Source organism: Carcharhinus amblyrhynchos, chromosome 24 (assembly GCF_965287045.1).
Source record: "Carcharhinus amblyrhynchos chromosome 24, sCarAmb.v2.hapA, whole genome shotgun sequence".
Classification (NCBI taxonomy): domain Eukaryota; kingdom Metazoa; phylum Chordata; class Chondrichthyes; order Carcharhiniformes; family Carcharhinidae; genus Carcharhinus; species Carcharhinus amblyrhynchos.
Window position 1 is genome coordinate 708,725 of NC_137347.1, and position 21,548 is coordinate 730,272.

General features: G+C 47.2%; 1 protein-coding gene across 1 annotated transcript in view; it reads left to right on the forward strand.

The window, feature by feature from the left end:
• LOC145357788 (uncharacterized) overlaps positions 1-19,536 on the forward strand; it is a 61,203-nt gene extending 41,667 nt beyond the window's left edge. Inside the window, exon 9 of the transcript XR_013889367.1 lies at positions 19,510-19,536. The gene's annotated coding sequence lies outside the window, so the exon portion shown is untranslated. The remainder of the gene's footprint in view (positions 1-19,509) is intronic.
• Positions 19,537-21,548: the final 2,012 nt, after the last annotated feature.

Genomic DNA, 21,548 nt, shown 5'->3' on the forward strand with positions numbered 1-21,548 from the left:
ACGACTGTGACAGGCCGGAGTGTTTTATCACTGACTGTGACAGGCCGGAGTGTTTTATCACTGACTGTGACAGGCCGGAGTGTTTTATCACTGACTGTGACAGGCCGGAGTGTTTTATCACTGACTGTGACAGGCCGGAGTGTTTTATCACTGACTGTGCAGGCCGGAGTGTTTTATCACTGACTGTGACAGGCCGGAGTGTTTTATCACTGACTGTGACAGGCCGGAGTGTTTTATCACTGACTGTGACAGGCCGGAGTGTTTTATCACTGACTGTGACAGGCCGGAGTGTTTTATCACTGACTGTGACAGGCCGGAGTGTTTTATCACTGACTGTGACAGGCCGGAGTGTTTTATCACTGACTGTGACAGGCCGGAGTGTTTTATCACTGACTGTGACAGGCCGGAGTGTTTTATCACTGACTGTGACAGGCCGGAGTGTTTTATCACTGACTGTGACAGGCCGGAGTGTTTTATCACTGACTGTGACAGGCCGGAGTGTTTTATCACTGACTGTGACAGGCCGGAGTGTTTATCACTGACTGTGACAGGCCGGAGTGTTTTATCACTGACTGTGACAGGCCGGAGTGTTTTATCACTGACTGTGACAGGCCGGAGTGTTTTATCACTGACTGTGACAGGCCGGAGTGTTTTATCACTGACTGTGACAGGCCGGAGTGTTTTATCACTGACTGTGACAGGCCGGAGTGTTTTATCACTGACTGTGACAGGCCGGAGTGTTTTATCACTGACTGTGACAGGCCGGAGTGTTTTATCACTGACTGTGACAGGCCGGAGTGTTTTATCACTGACTGTGACAGGCCGGAGTGTTTTATCACTGACTGTGACAGGCCGGAGTGTTTTATCACTGACTGTGACAGGCCGGAGTGTTTTATCACTGACTGTGACAGGCCGGAGTGTTTTATCACTGACTGTGACAGGCCGGAGTGTTTTATCACTGACTGTGACAGGCCGGAGTGTTTTATCACTGACTGTGACAGGCCGGAGTGTTTTATCACTGACTGTGACAGGCCGGAGTGTTTTATCACTGACTGTGACAGGCCGGAGTGTTTTATCACTGACTGTGACAGGCCGGAGTGTTTTATCACTGACTGTGACAGGCCGGAGTGTTTTATCACTGACTGTGACAGGCCGGAGTGTTTTATCACTGACTGTGACAGGCCGGAGTGTTTTATCACTGACTGTGACAGGCCGGAGTGTTTTATCACTGACTGTGACAGGCCGGAGTGTTTTATCACTGACTGTGACAGGCCGGAGTGTTTTATCACTGACTGTGACAGGCCGGAGTGTTTTATCACTGACTGTGACAGGCCGGAGTGTTTTATCACTGACTGTGACAGGCCGGAGTGTTTTATCACTGACTGTGACAGGCCGGAGTGTTTTATCACTGACTGTGACAGGCCGGAGTGTTTTATCACTGACTGTGACAGGCCGGAGTGTTTTATCACTGACTGTGACAGGCCGGAGTGTTTTATCACTGACTGTGACAGGCCGGAGTGTTTTATCACTGACTGTGACAGGCCGGAGTGTTTTATCACTGACTGTGACAGGCCGGAGTGTTTTATCACTGACTGTGACAGGCCGGAGTGTTTTATCACTGACTGTGACAGGCCGGAGTGTTTTATCACTGACTGTGACAGGCCGGAGTGTTTTTATCACTGACTGTGACAGGCCGGAGTGTTTTATCACTGACTGTGACAGGCCGGAGTGTTTTATCACTGACTGTGACAGGCCGGAGTGTTTTATCACTGACTGTGACAGGCCGGAGTGTTTTATCACTGACTGTGACAGGCCGGAGTGTTTTATCACTGACTGTGACAGGCCGGAGTGTTTTATCACTGACTGTGACAGGCCGGAGTGTTTTATCACTGACTGTGACAGGCCGGAGTGTTTTATCACTGACTGTGACAGGCCGGAGTGTTTTATCACTGACTGTGACAGGCCGGAGTGTTTTATCACTGACTGTGACAGGCCGGAGTGTTTTATCACTGACTGTGACAGGCCGGAGTGTTTTATCACTGACTGTGACAGGCCGGAGTGTTTTATCACTGACTGTGACAGGCCGGAGTGTTTTATCACTGACTGTGACAGGCCGGAGTGTTTTATCACTGACTGTGACAGGCCGGAGTGTTTTATCACTGACTGTGACAGGCCGGAGTGTTTTATCACTGACTGTGACAGGCCGGAGTGTTTTATCACTGACTGTGACAGGCCGGAGTGTTTTATCACTGACTGTGACAGGCCGGAGTGTTTTATCACTGACTGTGACAGGCCGGAGTGTTTTATCACTGACTGTGACAGGCCGGAGTGTTTTATCACTGACTGTGACAGGCCGGAGTGTTTTATCACTGACTGTGACAGGCCGGAGTGTTTTATCACTGACTGTGACAGGCCGGAGTGTTTTATCACTGACTGTGACAGGCCGGAGTGTTTTATCACTGACTGTGACAGGCCGGAGTGTTTTATCACTGACTGTGACAGGCCGGAGTGTTTTATCACTGACTGTGACAGGCCGGAGTGTTTTATCACTGACTGTGACAGGCCCGGAGTGTTTTATCACTGACTGTGACAGGCCGGAGTGTTTTATCACTGACTGTGACAGGCCGGAGTGTTTTATCACTGACTGTGACAGGCCGGAGTGTTTTATCACTGACTGTGACAGGCCGGAGTGTTTTATCACTGACTGTGACAGGCCGGAGTGTTTTATCACTGACTGTGACAGGCCGGAGTGTTTTATCACTGACTGTGACAGGCCGGAGTGTTTTATCACTGACTGTGACAGGCCGGAGTGTTTTATCACTGACTGTGACAGGCCGGAGTGTTTTATCACTGACTGTGACAGGCCGGAGTGTTTTATCACTGACTGTGACAGGCCGGAGTGTTTTATCACTGACTGTGACAGGCCGGAGTGTTTTATCACGGACTGTGACAGGCCGGAGTGTTTTATCACGGACTGTGACAGGCCGGAGTGTTTTATCACTGACTGTGACAGGCCGGAGTGTTTTATCACTGACTGTGACAGGCCGGAGTGTTTTATCACTGACTGTGACAGGCCGGAGTGTTTTATCACTGACTGTGACAGGCCGGAGTGTTTTATCACTGACTGTGACAGGCCGGAGTGTTTTATCACTGACTGTGACAGGCCGGAGTGTTTTATCACTGACTGTGACAGGCCGGAGTGTTTTATCACTGACTGTGACAGGCCGGAGTGTTTTATCACTGACTGTGACAGGCCGGAGTGTTTTATCACTGACTGTGACAGGCCGGAGTGTTTTATCACTGACTGTGACAGGCCGGAGTGTTTTATCACTGACTGTGACAGGCCGGAGTGTTTTATCACTGACTGTGACAGGCCGGAGTGTTTTATCACTGACTGTGACAGGCCGGAGTGTTTTATCACTGACTGTGACAGGCCGGAGTGTTTTATCCCTGACTGTGACAGGCCGGAGTGTTTTATTACTGACTGTGACAGGCCGGAGTGTTTTATCACTGACTGTGACAGGCCGGAGTGTTTTATCACTGACTGTGACAGGCCGGAGTGTTTTATCACTGACTGTGACAGGCCGGACTGTTTTATCACTGACTGTGACAGGCCGGAGTGTTTTATCACTGACTGTGACAGGCCGGAGTGTTTTATTACTGACTGTGACAGGCCGGAGTGTTTTATTACTGACTGTGACAGGCCGGAGTGTTTTATCACTGACTGTGACAGGCCGGAGTGTTTTATCACTGACTGTGACAGGCCGGAGTGTTTTATCCCTGACTGTGACAGGCCGGAGTGTTTTATCACTGACTGTGACAGGCCGGAGTGTTTTATCACTGACTGTGACAGGCCGGAGTGTTTTATCACTGACTGTGACAGGCCGGAGTGTTTTATCACTGACTGTGACAGGCCGGAGTGTTTTATCCCTGACTGTGACAGGCCGGAGTGTTTTATCACTGACTGTGACAGGCCGGAGTGTTTTATCACTGACTGTGACAGGCCGGAGTGTTTTATTACTGACTGTGACAGGCCGGAGTGTTTTATCACTGACTGTGACAGGCCGGAGTGTTTTATCACTGACTGTGACAGGCCGGAGTGTTTTATCACTGACTGTGACAGGCCGGAGTGTTTTATCACTGACTGTGACAGGCCGGAGTGTTTTATCTCTGACTGTGACAGGCCGGAGTGTTGTATTCCTGACTGTGACAGGCCGGAGTGTTTTATTCCTGACTGTGACAGGCCGGAGTGTTTTATTACTGACTGTGACAGGCCGGAGTGTTTTATCACTGACTGTGACAGGCCGGAGTGTTTTATCACTGACTGTGACAGGCCGGAGTGTTTTATCACTGACTGTGACAGGCCGGACTGTTTTATCACTGACTGTGACAGGCCGGAGTGTTTTATCACTGACTGTGACAGGCCGGAGTGTTTTATTACTGACTGTGACAGGCCGGAGTGTTTTATTACTGACTGTGACAGGCCGGAGTGTTTTATCACTGACTGTGACAGGCCGGAGTGTTTTATCACTGACTGTGACAGGCCGGAGTGTTTTATCCCTGACTGTGACAGGCCGGAGTGTTTTATCACTGACTGTGACAGGCCGGAGTGTTTTATCACTGACTGTGACAGGCCGGAGTGTTTTATCACTGACTGTGACAGGCCGGAGTGTTTTATCACTGACTGTGACAGGCCGGAGTGTTTTATCCCTGACTGTGACAGGCCGGAGTGTTTTATCACTGACTGTGACAGGCCGGAGTGTTTTATCACTGACTGTGACAGGCCGGAGTGTTTTATTACTGACTGTGACAGGCCGGAGTGTTTTATTTCTGACTGTGACAGGCCGGAGTGTTGTATTCCTGACTGTGACAGGCCGGAGTGTTTTATTCCTGACTGTGACAGGCCGGAGTGTTTTATTACTGACTGTGACAGGCCGGAGTGTTTTATCACTGACTGTGACAGGCCGGAGTGTTTTATCACTGACTGTGACAGGCCGGAGTGTTTTATCACTGACTGTGACAGGCCGGAGTGTTTTATCACTGACTGTGACAGGCCGGAGTGTTTTATCACTGACTGTGACAGGCCGGAGTGTTTTATCACTGACTGTGACAGGCCGGAGTGTTTTATCACTGACTGTGACAGGCCGGAGTGTTTTTTCACTGACTGTGACAGGCCGGAGTGTTTTATCACTGACTGTGACAGGCCGGAGTGTTTTATCACTGACTGTGACAGGCCGGAGTGTTTTATCACTGACTGTGACAGGCCGGAGTGTTTTATCACTGACTGTGACAGGCCGGAGTGTTTTATCACTGACTGTGACAGGCCGGAGTGTTTTATCACTGACTGTGACAGGCCGGAGTGTTTTATCACTGACTGTGACAGGCCGGAGTGTTTTATCACTGACTGTGACAGGCCGGAGTGTTTTATCACTGACTGTGACAGGCCGGAGTGTTTTATCACTGACTGTGACAGGCCGGAGTGTTTTATCACTGACTGTGACAGGCCGGAGTGTTTTTTCACTGACTGTGACAGGCCGGAGTGTTTTATCACTGACTGTGACAGGCCGGAGTGTTTTATCACTGACTGTGACAGGCCGGAGTGTTTTATCACTGACTGTGACAGGCCGGAGTGTTTTATCACTGACTGTGACAGGCCGGAGTGTTTTATCACTGACTGTGACAGGCCGGAGTGTTTTATCACTGACTGTGACAGGCCGGAGTGTTTTATTACTGACTGTGACAGGCCGGAGTGTTTTATCACTGACTGTGACAGGCCGGAGTGTTTTATCACTGACTGTGACAGGCCGGAGTGTTTTATCACTGACTGTGACAGGCCGGAGTGTTTTATCACTGACTGTGACAGGCCGGAGTGTTTTATCACTGACTGTGACAGGCCGGAGTGTTTTATTACTGACTGTGACAGGCCGGAGTGTTTTTTCACTGACTGTGACAGGCCGGAGTGTTTTATCACTGACTGTGACAGGCCGGAGTGTTTTATCACTGACTGTGACAGGCCGGAGTGTTTTATCACTGACTGTGACAGGCCGGAGTGTTTTATCACTGACTGTGACAGGCCGGAGTGTTTTATCACTGACTGTGACAGGCCGGAGTGTTTTATCACTGACTGTGACAGGCCGGAGTGTTTTATTACTGACTGTGACAGGCCGGAGTGTTTTATCACTGACTGTGACAGGCCGGAGTGTTTTATCACTGACTGTGACAGGCCGGAGTGTTTTATCACTGACTGTGACAGGCCTGAGTGTTTTTTCACTGACTGTGACAGGCCGGAGTGTTTTATCACTGACTGTGACAGGCCGGAGTGTTTTATCACTGACTGTGACAGGCCGGAGTGTTTTATCACTGACTGTGACAGGCCGGAGTGTTTTATTCCTGACTGTGACAGGCCGGAGTGTTTTATTACTGACTGTGACAGGCCGGAGTGTTTTATTACTGACTGTGACAGGCCGGAGTGTTTTTTTACTGACTGTGACAGGCCGGAGTGTTTTATTACTGACTGTGACAGAGGCTTCAGACAATATTAGGCCTACACTTCACAAAGCTTTCGAGGTTGGTAGAGCCCCCACAAGAGAACCAGGATCTATGATTCCCTCAGGACAGACAATATTCAAAGCTGGTGACCCTTTCCACATGAGGAACTTTGGGGTGACCTATGCTGTGTCCTTGCGATTACTACAGAGAAAACATGGCCTCTGTCTTAAAACATCCAAATATGGGCAAAACTTTCAGCATAATCCTGGACCATTGTAGGAGTAGGGAGCCTGTGCCAGTGCAAGGCTCATTACCCGCCATGGGGACAGACCACTGTGGGCATTGAGCCACGCCTGCCCCTCTGGGCGATAGGGACACAGATTCTGAGATGGAAGAGGGAGAGACCAATGCCCCGCTGAAGCAAAACCTCAAGAAGAGCTACCAGTGTTGGTAGCTTTTTAGCACTCTCTTTGGAAACAGAGGTCTTCAATCCACTTCACACACCTTGATCCGGTCCTGCAGATTGGAAAACAGCAACTGTGATGCCATTGTTTAAAAAAGGAGGTAGACAAAAGGTTGTTAACTTCAGTAGTAGGGAAAATACTTGAATCTATCATCAAGGAAGAAATAGCAAGACATTTGGATATAAATTGTCCCATTGGTAAGACATAGCATGGGTTCATGAAGGGAAAACACAGTAAGAAGTCTCACAACACCAGGTTTAAGTCCAACCTTCATGAAGGGAAGGCCAGGTTTGACTAATTTGGTGGAATTCATTGAGAACATTACATGTGCAATGGACAATGGGGAACCTGTGGATGTGGTATGTCTGGATTTCCAGAAGGCATTTGACAAAGTGCTGCACCAAAGACTGCTACATAAGATAAAGGTGCACAGTGTTACGGGTAAAGTATTAGCAAGGATAGAGGATTGGTTAACTAACAGAAAGCAAAGAGTGGGAGTAAATGGGTGTTTTCCTGGTTGGTGATCAGTGACTAGTGGTGTGCCTCAGGGATCAGTGTTGGGACCGCAACTGTTTACGATTTACATCGAAGATTTGGAGTTGGGGACAAAGTGTAATGTGTCAAAATTCGCAGATGACACTAAGTTGAGTGGTAGAGCAAAGTGTGCAGAGGATGCCTGAAAGCCTACAAAGGGATATAGATAGCCTAAGTGAGTGGGTGAGGGTCTGGCAGATGGAGTACAATGTTGGTAAATGTGAGGTCATCCAGTTTGGTAGGAATAACAGCAAAATGGACTATTACCTAAATGGCAGAAAATTGCAGCATGTTGCTGTGCAGAGGGACCTGGGTGTCCTTGTGCAGGAATCTCAAGGAATTGGTTTGCAGGTATAGCAGGTAATTAAGAAGGTAAATGGAATTTTGTCTTTCATTGCGAGAGGGATGGAGTTTAAAAACAGTGAGGTTATGTCGCAGCTGTATAAGGTGCTGGTGAGGCCACACCTGGAGTACTGTGTACAGTTTTGGTCTCCTTACTTGAGAAAGGATATACTGGCACTGGAGGGGGTGCAGAGGAGATTCACTAGATTGATTCCAGAGTTGAGAGGATTGGCTTATGGGGAGAGACTGAGGCTGTACTCAGAAAAATGAAGGGAAATCTTATAGAAACATATAAGATTATGAAGGGAATAGATCAAGTAAAGTTTATTTATTAGTCAGAAGTAAGGCTTACATTAACACTGCAATGAAGTTACTAGGCACCTGTTTGGGTCAATGCACCTAACCAGCACGTCTTTCAGAATGTGGGAGGAAACTGGAGCACCTGGAAGAAACCCACACACACACAGAACATGAAAGGTCCACACAGAGAGTGACCCTAGCTGGGTTTCGAATTCAGGTCCCTGGCGCTGTGAAGCAGCAGTGCTAACCATGGTACCACCGTGCCACCCGCTAGGTAAGGTAAAAGCAGGGAAGTTGTTTCCACTGGAGAGTGAAACTAGAACTGGGGGCATAGCCTCAAAATAAGGGGATGCAGATTTAGGACTGAGTTGAGGAGGAACTTCTTCACACAAACAGTTATGAACCTGTGGAATTCCCTGCCCAGTGAATCAGTTGAGGCTACATCACTGAATGTTTTTAAGGCAAGGATAGATAAATTTTTGAACAGTAAAGGAATTAAGGGTTATGGTGAGCGGGTGGGTAAGTGGAGCTGAGTCCACGAAAAGATCAGCCATGATCTTATTGAATGGGGGGGCAGGCTCAAGGGGCCAGATGGTCTACTGCTCTCCTCGTTCTTATGTTTATGGTGCTCCCTTCAGAAACGGAGGTCTCCAATCCGTTTCACACATCTTGATCCAGTTCTGCTCCAATCAACCACAAGCCAATCGCCAGGCTGTGGAAATGACCTCTTGTGCCAAGGGTGCTTGGGAAGAAACAGAGTTGAGATGTGAGGGATGTTATGATGGCCATGGGGGATTATCAATAAACCCTCTGGATATTCGTGAATACATCTCCCCTATTCAGGGAATGGAAGCTCATCCAATAGAGAAGGAGCAGAGGGGGCTTTGAATCATAGTCATAGAGGCCCAACTTGTCCATGCTGCCTTTTTTTTGAAACCCCTAACCTAATCCCAATTGGCTGCATTTGGCCCATATTCCTCCATACACATTGTACCCATGTAGCTGTCTAAATGCTTTTTAAAAGACAAAATTGTACTCGCCTCTAAAACTACCTCTGGCAGCTTGTTCCAGCCACTCACCACCCTCTGTGTCAAAAAATTGTCCCTCTGGACACTTCTGTATCTCTCCCCCTCACCTTAAACCTCTGCCCTCTAGTTTTATACTCCCCTACTTTTGGGAAAAGATATTGACTATCTAGCTGATCTGTGCCCCTCATTATTTTATAGACCTCTATAAGATCACCCCTCAGCCTCCTACACTCCAGAGAAAAAAGTCCCAGTCTATCCAGCCTCTCCTCATAACTCAATCCATCAGGTCCCGGTAGCATCTCAGTAAATCTTTTCTGCACACTTTCTAGTGTAATAATATCCTTTCTATAATAGGGTGACCAGAATTGTACACAGTATTCCAAGTGGAATGCAGCAAGGCCCATTCAGGACAGCATTCAATAAACTCGGGCCTGACCTGCACTCTGTAGTCTGAACACACTATAAATAAAGGGTGATTTGTGATGGAAGACCAGCCTCAGTAAGGTTATTACACCTTGGATCCCTTGCTGGTTGGAACTCTCTCTTATATGCAATGACCCAGCCTTCACTGCTCCCTGGGGGAGAGAATTCCAAATCGTCTGAGGAAAAAAATTCCTCCTCATTGTTGCCTTAAGTGGGAGATCTTTTGTTTTTAATCTGTGTCCCCTCAATCGCGATTCCTCAACTAGAGGCAACATCCTTTCGGCATCCACCCTGTCCAGGCCCCTATGTTTTCATAAGAACACCTCTCTTTCCTGGAAACTCCGATGAGTATCGGTCCCATCTGCTCAATCTTTCCCTGGTAATGTTTCTTCAAAACCACACCATTTCCTTTATTCTCAGAATCAGCTTAGTGAACTTCCTGAGAACTGAGGAAGTCGTGGATAGCGTGTTCATGGAGTTGGTCACACTGCAGGTAAAAATTACTGAAGGAGACAGGGAATGAGTGACCAGCAGACAGTGGAAGAGTAGGAAGGCAGTGCAGGAGTCCCCCGTGGTCATCTCACCCCAAAACAGATATACCGTTTTGGATACTGTTGGGAGAGATGGCTCACCAGGGGAAGGTGGCAGCAGGCAGGTTCATGTCACTGTAGCTGGCTGTGCTGCACAGGGGGGCAGGAAAAAGAGTGGAAAGCTATAGTGATAGGGGACTCGATTGTAAGGGGAATAGACGGTCGCAAATGAGACTCCATGATGGTATGTTGCCTCCCTGGTGCAAGGGTCAAGGAAGTCTCAGAGCAGCTGCAGGACGTTCTGGAGGGTGAGCAGCCAGCTGTCATGGTGCAAATAGGCACCAACGATATAGATAACAAAAACGGGATGAGGTCCTACAAACTAAACTTAGGGAGCCAGGAGTTAAATTAAAAAATAGGACCTCAAAGTTGGTAATCTCAGGATTGCTACCAGTGCCACATGTTAGTCAGGTTAGGAATGTCAGGATAGCTACCATGAATACGTGACTTGGGAAATGGTGCAAGAGGGAGAGATTTAAATTCCTGGGACATTGGAACCAGTTCTGTGGGACCAGTACAAATCAAATGGTCTGTACCTGGGCATGACTGGAACCAACGTCCTGGGGGAGTGTTTGCTAGGACTGTTGGGGATGGGAACTGATGCAGGAAGTAAAGTGGAGGCAGAAACAAAAGGCAGGAAGGGGAAAAGTGGAAAGCAGAGAAACCAAAGACAGAAATCAAAAAGGGTCAGACTACAAAGTACAGGGACTGTGGAGAACTCAACGAATGAGTCCAGTAAGGCTAAGAGAAATAAAATATAGGGAGAGTGTACAAAACATGACCAGACAGATGGTCTGAGAAAGCAGGGCAGAGAGCGAGGGAAGTCTAGGTTAAACTGCATTTATTTCAATGCAAGAGGCCTGACGGGCAAGGCAGATGAACTCAGCATGAACGTTTGCATGGGTCTGGGATATTATAGCTATTACTGAAGCATAGCTAAGGGAGGGACAGGACTGACAGCTCAATATTCCAGGGTACAGATGCTATCAGAAAGATAAAACAGGAGGCAAGAGAGGAGACAGAGTTCACTTTTGATTAGGGAAGACGTCACAGCAGCACTGAGAGCAGATATATCCAAGGGTTTGGCCACTGAGTCTATATGGGTAGAACTGAAAAATAAGAAGAAGAAATCACTTTGATAGGATTGTACTATAGGCTCCCAAATAGTCAGCCGGAAATTGAGTAGCAAATATGTAAGGAGTTTACAGATAGCTTCAAGAAAAATAAGGTGGTAATAGTAGGGGACTTTAACTTTTCCACCATTGACTGGGACAGCTATAGTATTAGAGGGTTGGATGGAGAGAAATTTGTTTAGTGTAATCAGGAGGAATTTCTCATTCAGTATGTGGATGGTCCGACTACAGAGGGGGCAAAACATGACCTCCTCCTGGGAAATAAGGAAGGGCAGATAACAGAAGCATTAGTGAGAGATCACTTTAGGACCAGTGACCATAATTCCCTTAGTTTTAAGATAGTTTTGGAGAATGATAGGTCTGGCCCAAAAGTTAAACTTCTAAATTGGGGAAGGGTCAATTTTGATGGCATTAGACAGGAGCTTTCAAAAGTTGATTGGGAGAATCTGTTGGCAGGTAAAAGGATGGTGGTGAGTGGGAGGCTTTCAGAAGTGTGTTAACAAGGGTTCAGGGTAAGCACATTCCTGTTAGAGTGAAGGGCAAGGTTGGTAGAAGTAGGGAACCTTGGATGACTCAAGTTATTGAGGCCCTAGTCAAAAAGACCAAGGAGGCATATGACGTACATAGGCAGCTGGGATCAAGTGGATCCCTTGAAGAGTATAAAGGTTGAAGGTGTAGAACTAAGAGAGAAATCAGGAGGGCATAAAAGGGGACATGAGATTGCTTTGGCAGATAAGGCAAATGAGAATCCAAAGAGCTTCGACAAATACATGAGAGGCAAAAGAATAATGAGGGAGACAGTAGGGCCTCTTAAGGGTTAACAAGGTCATCTATGTATAGATTCACAAGAGATGGTTGAGATCTTAAATGAATATTTCTCATTGGTATTTACGGTTGAAAATGGCATGGATGTTAGGGAACGTGGGGAAATAAATAATGATGTCTAGAAGATATTACAGAGAAGGAGGTGTTGAAAGTCTTAAAGTGCATCAAGATAGATAAATCCCCGGGACCTGATGAAGTGTATCCCAGGACGTTGTGGGAGGCTAGGAAGGAAATTGCGGGTCCCCTCGCCGAGATATTTGAATCATTGACAGCCACAGGTGAGGTGCCTGAAGATTGGAGGCTGGCAAATGTTGTGCCTTTGTTTAAGAAGGGCTGCAGGAAAAAGCCTGGGAACTACAGGCCGGTGAGTTGTTGGAAGGTATTTTGAGAGACAGGATCGACAGGCATTTAGAGAGTCAAGGTCTGATTAGGGACAATCAGCATGGCCTTGTGAGTGGAAAATCATGTCTGACAAATTTAATTGAGTTTTTTGAAGGGATAACCAAGAAGGTCGATGAGGGCATGGTTGGTTGTTGCGTAAGGTTAAAACTCACAGGATCCAGGGTGAGGTCGCCAATTGGATACAAAATTGGCTTGATGACAAAAGCCAGAGGGTGATTGTAGAGGGTTGCTTTTCAAACTAGAGGCCTGTGACCAGCGGTGTGCCTCAGAGATCGGTGCTGGGCCCACTGTTATTTGTTATTTATATTAATGATCTGGAGGCATGGTTAGTAAGATTGGTGGCATACTGGATAGTGAAGAAGGGTATTGAGAATTGCAAAGGGATCTTGATGAATTGGGCCAATGGGATGATGAATGGCACATGGAGTTTAGATAAATGTGAGATGGATTGAATCAGGGCAGGACCTACTCAGTTAATGGTAGGGCGTTGGGAAAGTTATAGAACATTGAGACCTAGGAATACAGGTTCATAACTTCTTGAAAATGGAGTCACAGGTGGACAGAATGGTGAAGAAGGCATTCAGCATACTTGGTTTCATTGATTAGAATATTGAATACAGGAGTTGGGATGTCTTGTTGAAGTTGTACAAGACATTGGTAAGGCCACACATGGAGCACTGTGTGCAGTTCTGGTCACCCTAATATAGCAAGGATATTATTAAACTAGAAAGAGCGCAGAAAAGATTTACTAGGAAGCTACCCGGACTTGATGGTTTGAGTTATAAGGAGAGGTTGGATAGACTGGAACTTTTTCCTCTGGAGCGTCGGAGGCTGAGGGCTGATCTTATAGAGGTCTATAAAATAATGAGGGGCACAGATCAGATAGATAGTCAATATCTTTTCCCAAAGGTAGGAGAGTCTAAAACTAGAGGGCATAGGTTTAAGGTGAGAGAGGAGAGATACAAGAGGATCCAGAGGGTCGTTTTTTTTCATTCAGAGGGTGATGAGTGTCTGGAACAAGCCTCCAGGAGCAGTAATAGAGTTGGGTACAATTTTGTCTTTTAAAAAGCATTTAGATAGTTAAATGAGTAAGATGGATATAGAGGGGTAAGGGCCAAATGCCGGCAATTGGGACTAGCTTTGTGGTTAAAAACTGGGCAGCATGGACAAGTTGGGCCGAAGGGCCTGTTTCCATGCTGTAAATCTCTATGACGATGACTCTATAACTTTAAGTTTATTGCACCCATATGGGACTGATTTGTTCTGTTAGCTAAAGGGCTTGTGTGTAGATCCGATTAAAACCAATCTGTGAAGTTTGATCGCCATTTGAGCCTACGTTGATTCAGGGTTAGGCAGACAACTTTTGAATGTTGTCCTTTATCCTAAATTGTGTTTCCATTTTATTCCTGATTTGCTGATCACCTTCAATTCTGTCTGTCGCCACGAACCAGCTCTGCCCCCATTTTGTCACACGTTTTGGCCTCAGTATCATTTTATCCTCATTTCTCCCTCGGTTGTGCACATCTGTCATTATTTTACTTGTTCCAATCCCACTGCCGTTGTTTACATGTTGCCACCTCTATTGTCATTAGTTTTGACCTCTTTTTCCCCAATACAGATCCTCCTGCACCTCCCCCCCCTCCACGTCCCACTTTCACCTGTCACACCTGAAAGTTTTTCCAGTTATGCTGAAATGTCATTAACTAGAAACGTTGGGCAGGATTTTACAGACTCTCTTGTCCCAAAAGCGTAAAATCCTGCCCAAGGTCCATGAGTCTTTCCATTGTCCGTCCCGCGCCTTCCCAAATTCCCATGGTAAGCAGAATGGTAAAATTCTGGCCATTAAGTTTATTTCTGTTTTCTAGATCTTTTGTGTAGTGTAATTATTTTATATCCCTACCCCACCAATGATGTTCTGCTAGGCCCAGCTGTCCTGCAGCATTGTTGTGCTGGGAGCAGCCTGAATTAATTCAGATTGAGACACCCAATCACATGGCAGGACATCCCGCCCTAGAGAGCTGCTAACCAATCCGCCTAGTGAACTAATCCCATTGGCTGGTGGCTCTGTCATCCCAGGAGCACCATTGGCCAATACTGGGCCTATAGGCAGCCCCCTGAGCAAGTAATGCACAGTGAGAAGTCTCACAACACCAGGTTAAAGTCCAACAGGTTTATTTGGTAGCAAAAGCCACTAGCTTTCAGAGTGCTGCTCCTTCATCAGGTGAGTGGGAATTCTGTTCACGAACAGAGCATATAAAGACACAAACTCAATTTACAAAATAATGGTTGGAATGAAAAACTTTACAGGTAATCAAGCCTTAAAGGTACAGACAATGTGAGTGGAGACAGCATTAAGCACAGGTTAAAGAGATGTGTATTGTCTCCAGCCAGGACAGTTAGTGAGATTTTGCAAGTCCAGGCAAGTCGTGAGGGTTACGGATAGTGTGACATGAACCCAAAATCCCAGTTGAGGCCGTCCTCATGTGTGCGGAACTTGGCTATCAGTCTCTGCTCAGCGACTCTGCGCTGTCGTGTGTTGTGAAGGTCGCCTTGGAGAACGCTTACCTGAAGATCAGAGGCCGAATGCCCGTGACCACTGAAGTGTTTGCCAACAGGAAGGGAACAGTCTTGCCTGGTGATTGTCAAGTGGTGTTCATTCATCCGTTGTCATAGCGTCTGCATGGTCTCCCCAATGTACCATGCCTCAGACAGCCTCAACCGGGATCTTGGGTTCATGTTGCACTATCTGTAACCCCCACGACTTGCCTGGACTTGCAAAATCTCACTAACTGTCCTGTCTGGAGACAATACACATCTCTTTAACCTGTGCTTAACCCTCTCTCCACTCACATTGTCTGTACCTCTAAGATTTGATTACTTGTAAAGACTCACATTCAACCATTATTTTGTAAATTGAGTTTGTGTCTTTATATGCCCTGTTTGTGAACAGAACTCCCACTCACCTGATGAAGGAGCAGCGCTCTGAAAGCTAGTGGCTTTTGCTACCAAATAAACCTGTTGGACTTTAATCTGGTGTTGTGAGATTTCTTACTGTGTTTACCCCAGTCCAACACCGACATCTCCACATCAAATGATGCAGCCTAAACTGGAGGGTAAGTGTGGGGTTTTGGACTGCCCTGGCGGAGAGGTGGGGTTTAAGAGACGGAGTGCAGGATTAAGGCTGGATTCAAACTTTTGGGGGGTTACCTGCTGTCATAACCTGAGATAACTCAGAGAGTTGGTATCAATGGGTACTATTCTCATTGGCAGTTGGTGACTAGTGGAGTGCCGCAGGGATCGGTGCTGGGGCCTCAGCTATTTACCATTTATATAGATGATCTGGAGAAGGGGGCTGAGTGTAGGGTAATGAAATTTGCTGATGACACAAAGATGAGTGGAAAAGCAAATTGTGCGGAGGGTGTGGAAAGTCTGCAGAGGGATCTGGATAGGCTGAGCGAGTGGGCGAGGACCTGGCAGATGGAGTATAATGTTAGCAAGTGTGAGGTCATCCACTTTGGCAGAAATAACAGTAGGAGGAATTATTATTTAAAAGGTGAAAAGCTGCAGCATGCGACGGTGCAGAGGGACCTGGGGGTTCTTGTGCATGAGTCACAAAAACCCAGTCTGCAGGTGCAGCAGGTGATCAAGAAGGCGAATGGTATGCTGGCCTTTATAGCGAGGAGGATAGAATATAAAAGCAGGGAGGTCTTGCTGCAACTGTACAGGGCACTGGTGAGGCCGCAGCTGGAGTACTGTGTGCAGTTTTGGTCGCCACACTTGTGGAAGGATATATTGGCCTTGGAGGGAGTGCAGAGGAGGTTCACTAGGCTGATACCGGAGATGAGGGGGTTGGACTATGAAGAGAGACTAAATAGACTGGGTCTGTACTCGTTGGAGTTTAGAAGGATGAGGGGGGATCTTATAGAGACTTATAAGATAATGAAAGGGATGGATAGGGTAGAGGTAGAGAGATTCTTCCCACTTAGAAAGGATAGCAGGACTAGGGGGCACAGCCTCAAGATAAGGGGGGGGGGGCAGTTTAGATCGGAGTTGAGGAGGAACTTCTTCACTCAAAGGGTGGTGAATCTCTGGAGTTCTCTGCCCGTTGAAGTGGTGGAGGCTACCTCGCTGAATATATTTAAGTCTCGGGTAGATAGGTTTCTGATAGACAGGGGAATTAAGGGTTATGGGGAGAAAGCGGGAAAATGGAACTGATCCACGTCAGATCAGCCATGATCTTATTGAATGGCGGGGCAGGCTCGAAGGGCTAGATGGCCTACTCCTGCTCCTATTTCTTATGTTCTTATTAACTCAATGTGGCAAGTAACAAACTAAAACATTAAAGGCATTTAAATAGTCATTTGATAAACATATGGATGATATTGGTTTAGTGCAGGTTAGCTGAGCTTTAGATTGGTTCCACTGGTTGGTGCAACATCGAGGGCCGAAGGGCCTGTACTGCGCTGGAATGTTCTATGTTTTAAAAGATATATTGATTGAGGAGAACTATGTACAACAAAGAGTTTAATGGCGCAACTATACAGATCTACTCTGAACAATGCCCCGACTCCCACTGAAAACCTCTAGCCAGGGGAATGTACACCCTCACTCCCAATAGGCCCAGCTTCATGCACTCACACTCCATTGGCTCTGGCCCAGTCACATGGCCTGTGAAGGATTGCCCATTAAAGGGGCCACGGTGTACAGTTCTGAATGGCACAGGGGAAACTCCCCAAAGGAAGGACGTCCCATTCCTGCCCAACAACAGCCCACCCAGTGAAAGCTGCCATGCTCCCTCACTTACCTCTACCTCCACCTGCCATATGTACGATAGCAGTGGAAGTAAAATGAGGCCCTTAAGCGGCTATTGATTGGTCTGAATGGGGATAAGGTGGTGTGGAAAATTCATTTGCTGTGATATGGGGGGACAGGTTAGGGGTGGGTGGGAATAGGTTGTGGGAGGGCCACCTGTTACCAGCACTGTGACCCCTGCCCAGCTTCGAGTAGGTAAGCTGAGGGAGGCTAAAATCCCTCGTTACCGTCAATTAACCTGTATTCAAATCCATTTAATGACTCCAATTTCACTAACAAATGGATGTCAGCAGCAACTTTTTACACTATTATTGGGACTTTAGCTTTGGATATAGTTTATAGTTTACAGTGCAGAATATACAAAAGCTGGTGCTGCCAGGGTGGGGTTTGGAGGCAGCACCACGAGGGTGTGCTGGGGAATCTTTCTCAGATGTTCCGAGAGTTTACCCAGCAATTGCCCAGAAGAGGTAACTTCCCCTGGACAATTATACAATCATAGAGAAAGAGGGCCTTCGACACTGAGCTGGGAATATTTAAATCCCGAATTGTGGATAGTTTTGTCAGTTTACGCCAACAGTTACTCTGAAAGAATTAGAAGAAATAAAGAACTTCTAACTCCAAAGTGACTATGTTAAACACTCAGACTGGGCTGCAGACAGGACACCCCCAACACTCCAAACTCCAGAAGCTCTCCCCACCTGCACCCCCTCCTAACTGAGCACCTCCTCTCCCACACACCCTATTCCTCACCCTGACTCGACCCCTATCACTCCCCAAACACAACTCATATCCCCTAACCTGACCCAACCCGTACTCCCTGACTCTCATTCCCCCCACTGGACCTGAGGCCCCCCCTCCCCCCCATTTCTAAACCCTCCCACCCAATGCCCTGCCTCTTCCAATGCCCTGTTTATCTAATTGATTGTGAGCACCAAGCAGTCCAATAGGATCTTGTGGCTGTGGTGTGACAATTCCTCTAACTGCCATACCTCACTCACCTTGCAAATCCCACATTAGCTGGCACGTAATTGCCAGGTAAATGCCTCTTTCCAGACTATTGCGGTAATAAAATCATAGAATCCCTACAGTGCATAAGTAGGCCATTTGGCCCATCAAGCTTGTACTGACAACAATCCCACACAGGCCCTAACCCTGTAACCCCACATATTTACCCTGACACCAAGGAGCAATTTAGCATGGCCGATCTATCTAACACGCTCATCTTTGGACTGTGGGAGGAAACCAGAACACCCAGAGGAAACCCACACAGGCCTGGGGAGAATGTACAAACTCTGCACAGACATAACCCCCAGGCAACACTGGCCCTGTGAGGCAGCAGTGCCAACCACTGTGCCACTGTGCTGCCCCTTCTTAAAAATCCTACTAAGTCCTCCTGACCTCCAGCAGTTAATGGATGTACAATGTCCACATCCAGCTCAATGTGATGTGGATCTTCTACAAACATTAACTGGAGTTTAGCTTCCTCTCCATAGACTCTTTCTGTGGAAGTTTGAGTCCCGCTGTAATCCAGGCTGGAGATCTCTGTCGCACTGAGGAGTGTTCCACTGTTGAGGGTGCTTGCTTTCAGGTGAGATAATGTATTAAGGGTTAGGGTAGGGTTAGGGTTAGGGTTATGCCTGCCCATTCAGACATAAAACATAAAGGATCCCGTGGCATTATTCATTTAACAGAGACCAGAGGAGCTCTCCCTTATATCCTGCTCCATATCTCTCATCCAATGTCAAAAACAAATTAGTCGGCCGTTTGTCACATTGCAGTTTGTGAAATCTTGCACAAATTGGTTGCCATGTCCTATTTTACAACAGTAAATGCTACATTTCCAAAGTGTTTCGTTGACTGGGAAGTGCTTTGGAACACGTGTAGTCATTGAGAGTTTCAATAACAAACACATCTATCTTTCCTGAGTTAACAAACCTTTAATTCCTGTTAATAGCAGTTTTACTTGTTCTTAATCTAGATTTGCATTAATTGGATCTGGAACTGGTGTGTTTAAGCTGCTGTAATTTAATTTGGGATGGTTAGATGTTGGAAATATTATTATTACTAAATACGTGTTACTTTCAGTAAATTACATCCCCAACTTCAAAACAAAACCCTCCGGGATCCTTCTCCTCATCAATCTCAATTCTCCTCTTGTCATTAACAGGAAATGTAAAACTATTTGAGCTCTCACACTTCATTGCATTATTGATGTTGGTTCCTTTGTGCTCATCTGCAAATTGTAAAACCATTCTTCACATCAATATAAGGATTCTATCATCGGTATTGTAAGCTCAGAGCTCAGTTTCAGTGAAAATGGTTGCTGTGTGGGGTCCAGTTATAGAGGTGCTGTTACTCTTAATAGTCCAGATTGTCTCCTAGATCATCTTTTATCTTGAACACAACAGCAAGAGAGAGAGAGAAAGAGAAAGAGCTGGCAAACTGGACAGGTTCATTCATCACTGCAAACATTACCATCCACATTCATCCTGTAAAGTGTGTAACCAGTGTGTTATAAAGAACCCTGCTTTGATCAGACTGAGTGTTGTAATGGAGCTGTAATGAATGTGTTATAGGGAACCCTGTTTAGGTCAGACTCTCTGGGTGGAATCTTAAGCCTTCATTCAGCATCCACGGGAATGGTGGTATGGGCTCAAAGTGTGGAGAGTGATTCTCGCCAGCGACATTGATTTGGAACGAATCTCACTGGTACAGTGATGTGGAACACACTGGGGAAAGGCCTAATTTGAATGCATCAGCATTTTGTTAGCCAGCACTCACTCCAGATTATTCACCAGGCACCGGTGTCATCTCAGTGCCATTTCTAACAGGTATCCATAAACATGAACCTGGCACCATCACTCCCCCGGAGGGGATATCAGTGTTTAGCACTCAGGCAGCCATCACTTATCAGGCAGCCCAGCACTCAGTGGGCACCGGAGGAATACTGAGGACACACATTAGTGTAACTCAGGGCCGTGCCTTAGGATCACTGTAACAGATGGAGGGGTGCGGGACGGGGTGTGTGTTGGGCGGTTACTCGATGGTCTTACCTTGGTCGCATCTTGCTCCGATAGAATGTGGCATCGCTTCCCAGTCCCTCCATACTGGGTTGGTGTTCAAACAGTAGCTGAGTGAGTTCCCTGCCTTGTTGGAACTGGGTGGGAGGTGGTCACAACAGAGAGCGAGTACTAGGGGTGAGTGTGAGGTTCTGGAGTCCTGCTTTGGGAGATGCTAGGCTGCAAGGGCACTGTGGGGGTTCTCAATGATGGGGAGCCTCCTGAGGCGTAAAGTCCCTCTCACTTTGTGGAGGGCGAATGCAGTGAAATGAATCCAGCATGCCAGCTTCATATCCAGAGGTAGGTCATAGAATCATAGAACCCTACAGTGCAGAAAGAGGCCCTTCGGCCCATCGAGTCTGCACCAAACACAATCCCACCCAGGCCCTACCCCCATATCCCTACATATTATACCCACTAATCCCTCTAACCTACACATCCCTGGACACTAAGAGGTAATTTCTTAGCACGGCCAATCAACCTAACCCTCACATCTTCGGACTGTGGGAGGAAACCGGAGCACCCGGAGGAAACCCACGCAGACACGAGGAGAATGTACAAACTCCACACAGACAGTGACCCGGGCCGAGAATCGAACCCAGGACCCTGGAGCTGTGAAGCAGCAGTGCTAACCCACTGTGCTACCGTGCTGCCCAATGGTGGATCTAGTGGCACAGTCTGGGGACGCAGGTTAACCCTTTAGGAAACCAAGCCCCAAGCACGTGGACGCTTCTTTCAAGTCAGGCATCAGCAGTACACAGCTCGCACTGGGGAGGACCCCAGGCAAGGTAGGATGGTGATAGGTGGTACTGCGCCCCCTGTTCAATATCAAAACTGGCACCATTTTACAGGAGAGCCGCCAGAATACAGACCTTACTGTCATGCATCTCGCTGCTTCACTTTAGCATTGCGCAGGGTTGGGATTTATGTTCTTTGATGGGGTGGGTTGTGGGGGATATAATGTGTGGGTCAGATGCCATGAGACAATGGAGGGTCTACCATATTCATCCTGTTGGAGTACAGAGGAAGCTTTGTGGGAATGGGGCTGTAGTGTCAGAGGGTGGGCAGAAATTCACACAGGCAAAGGGAAGCTCTGGGGTGTAAGGTACAGATATAGGGAGTGACGAGGGTCAGGGCTCTGTGACAC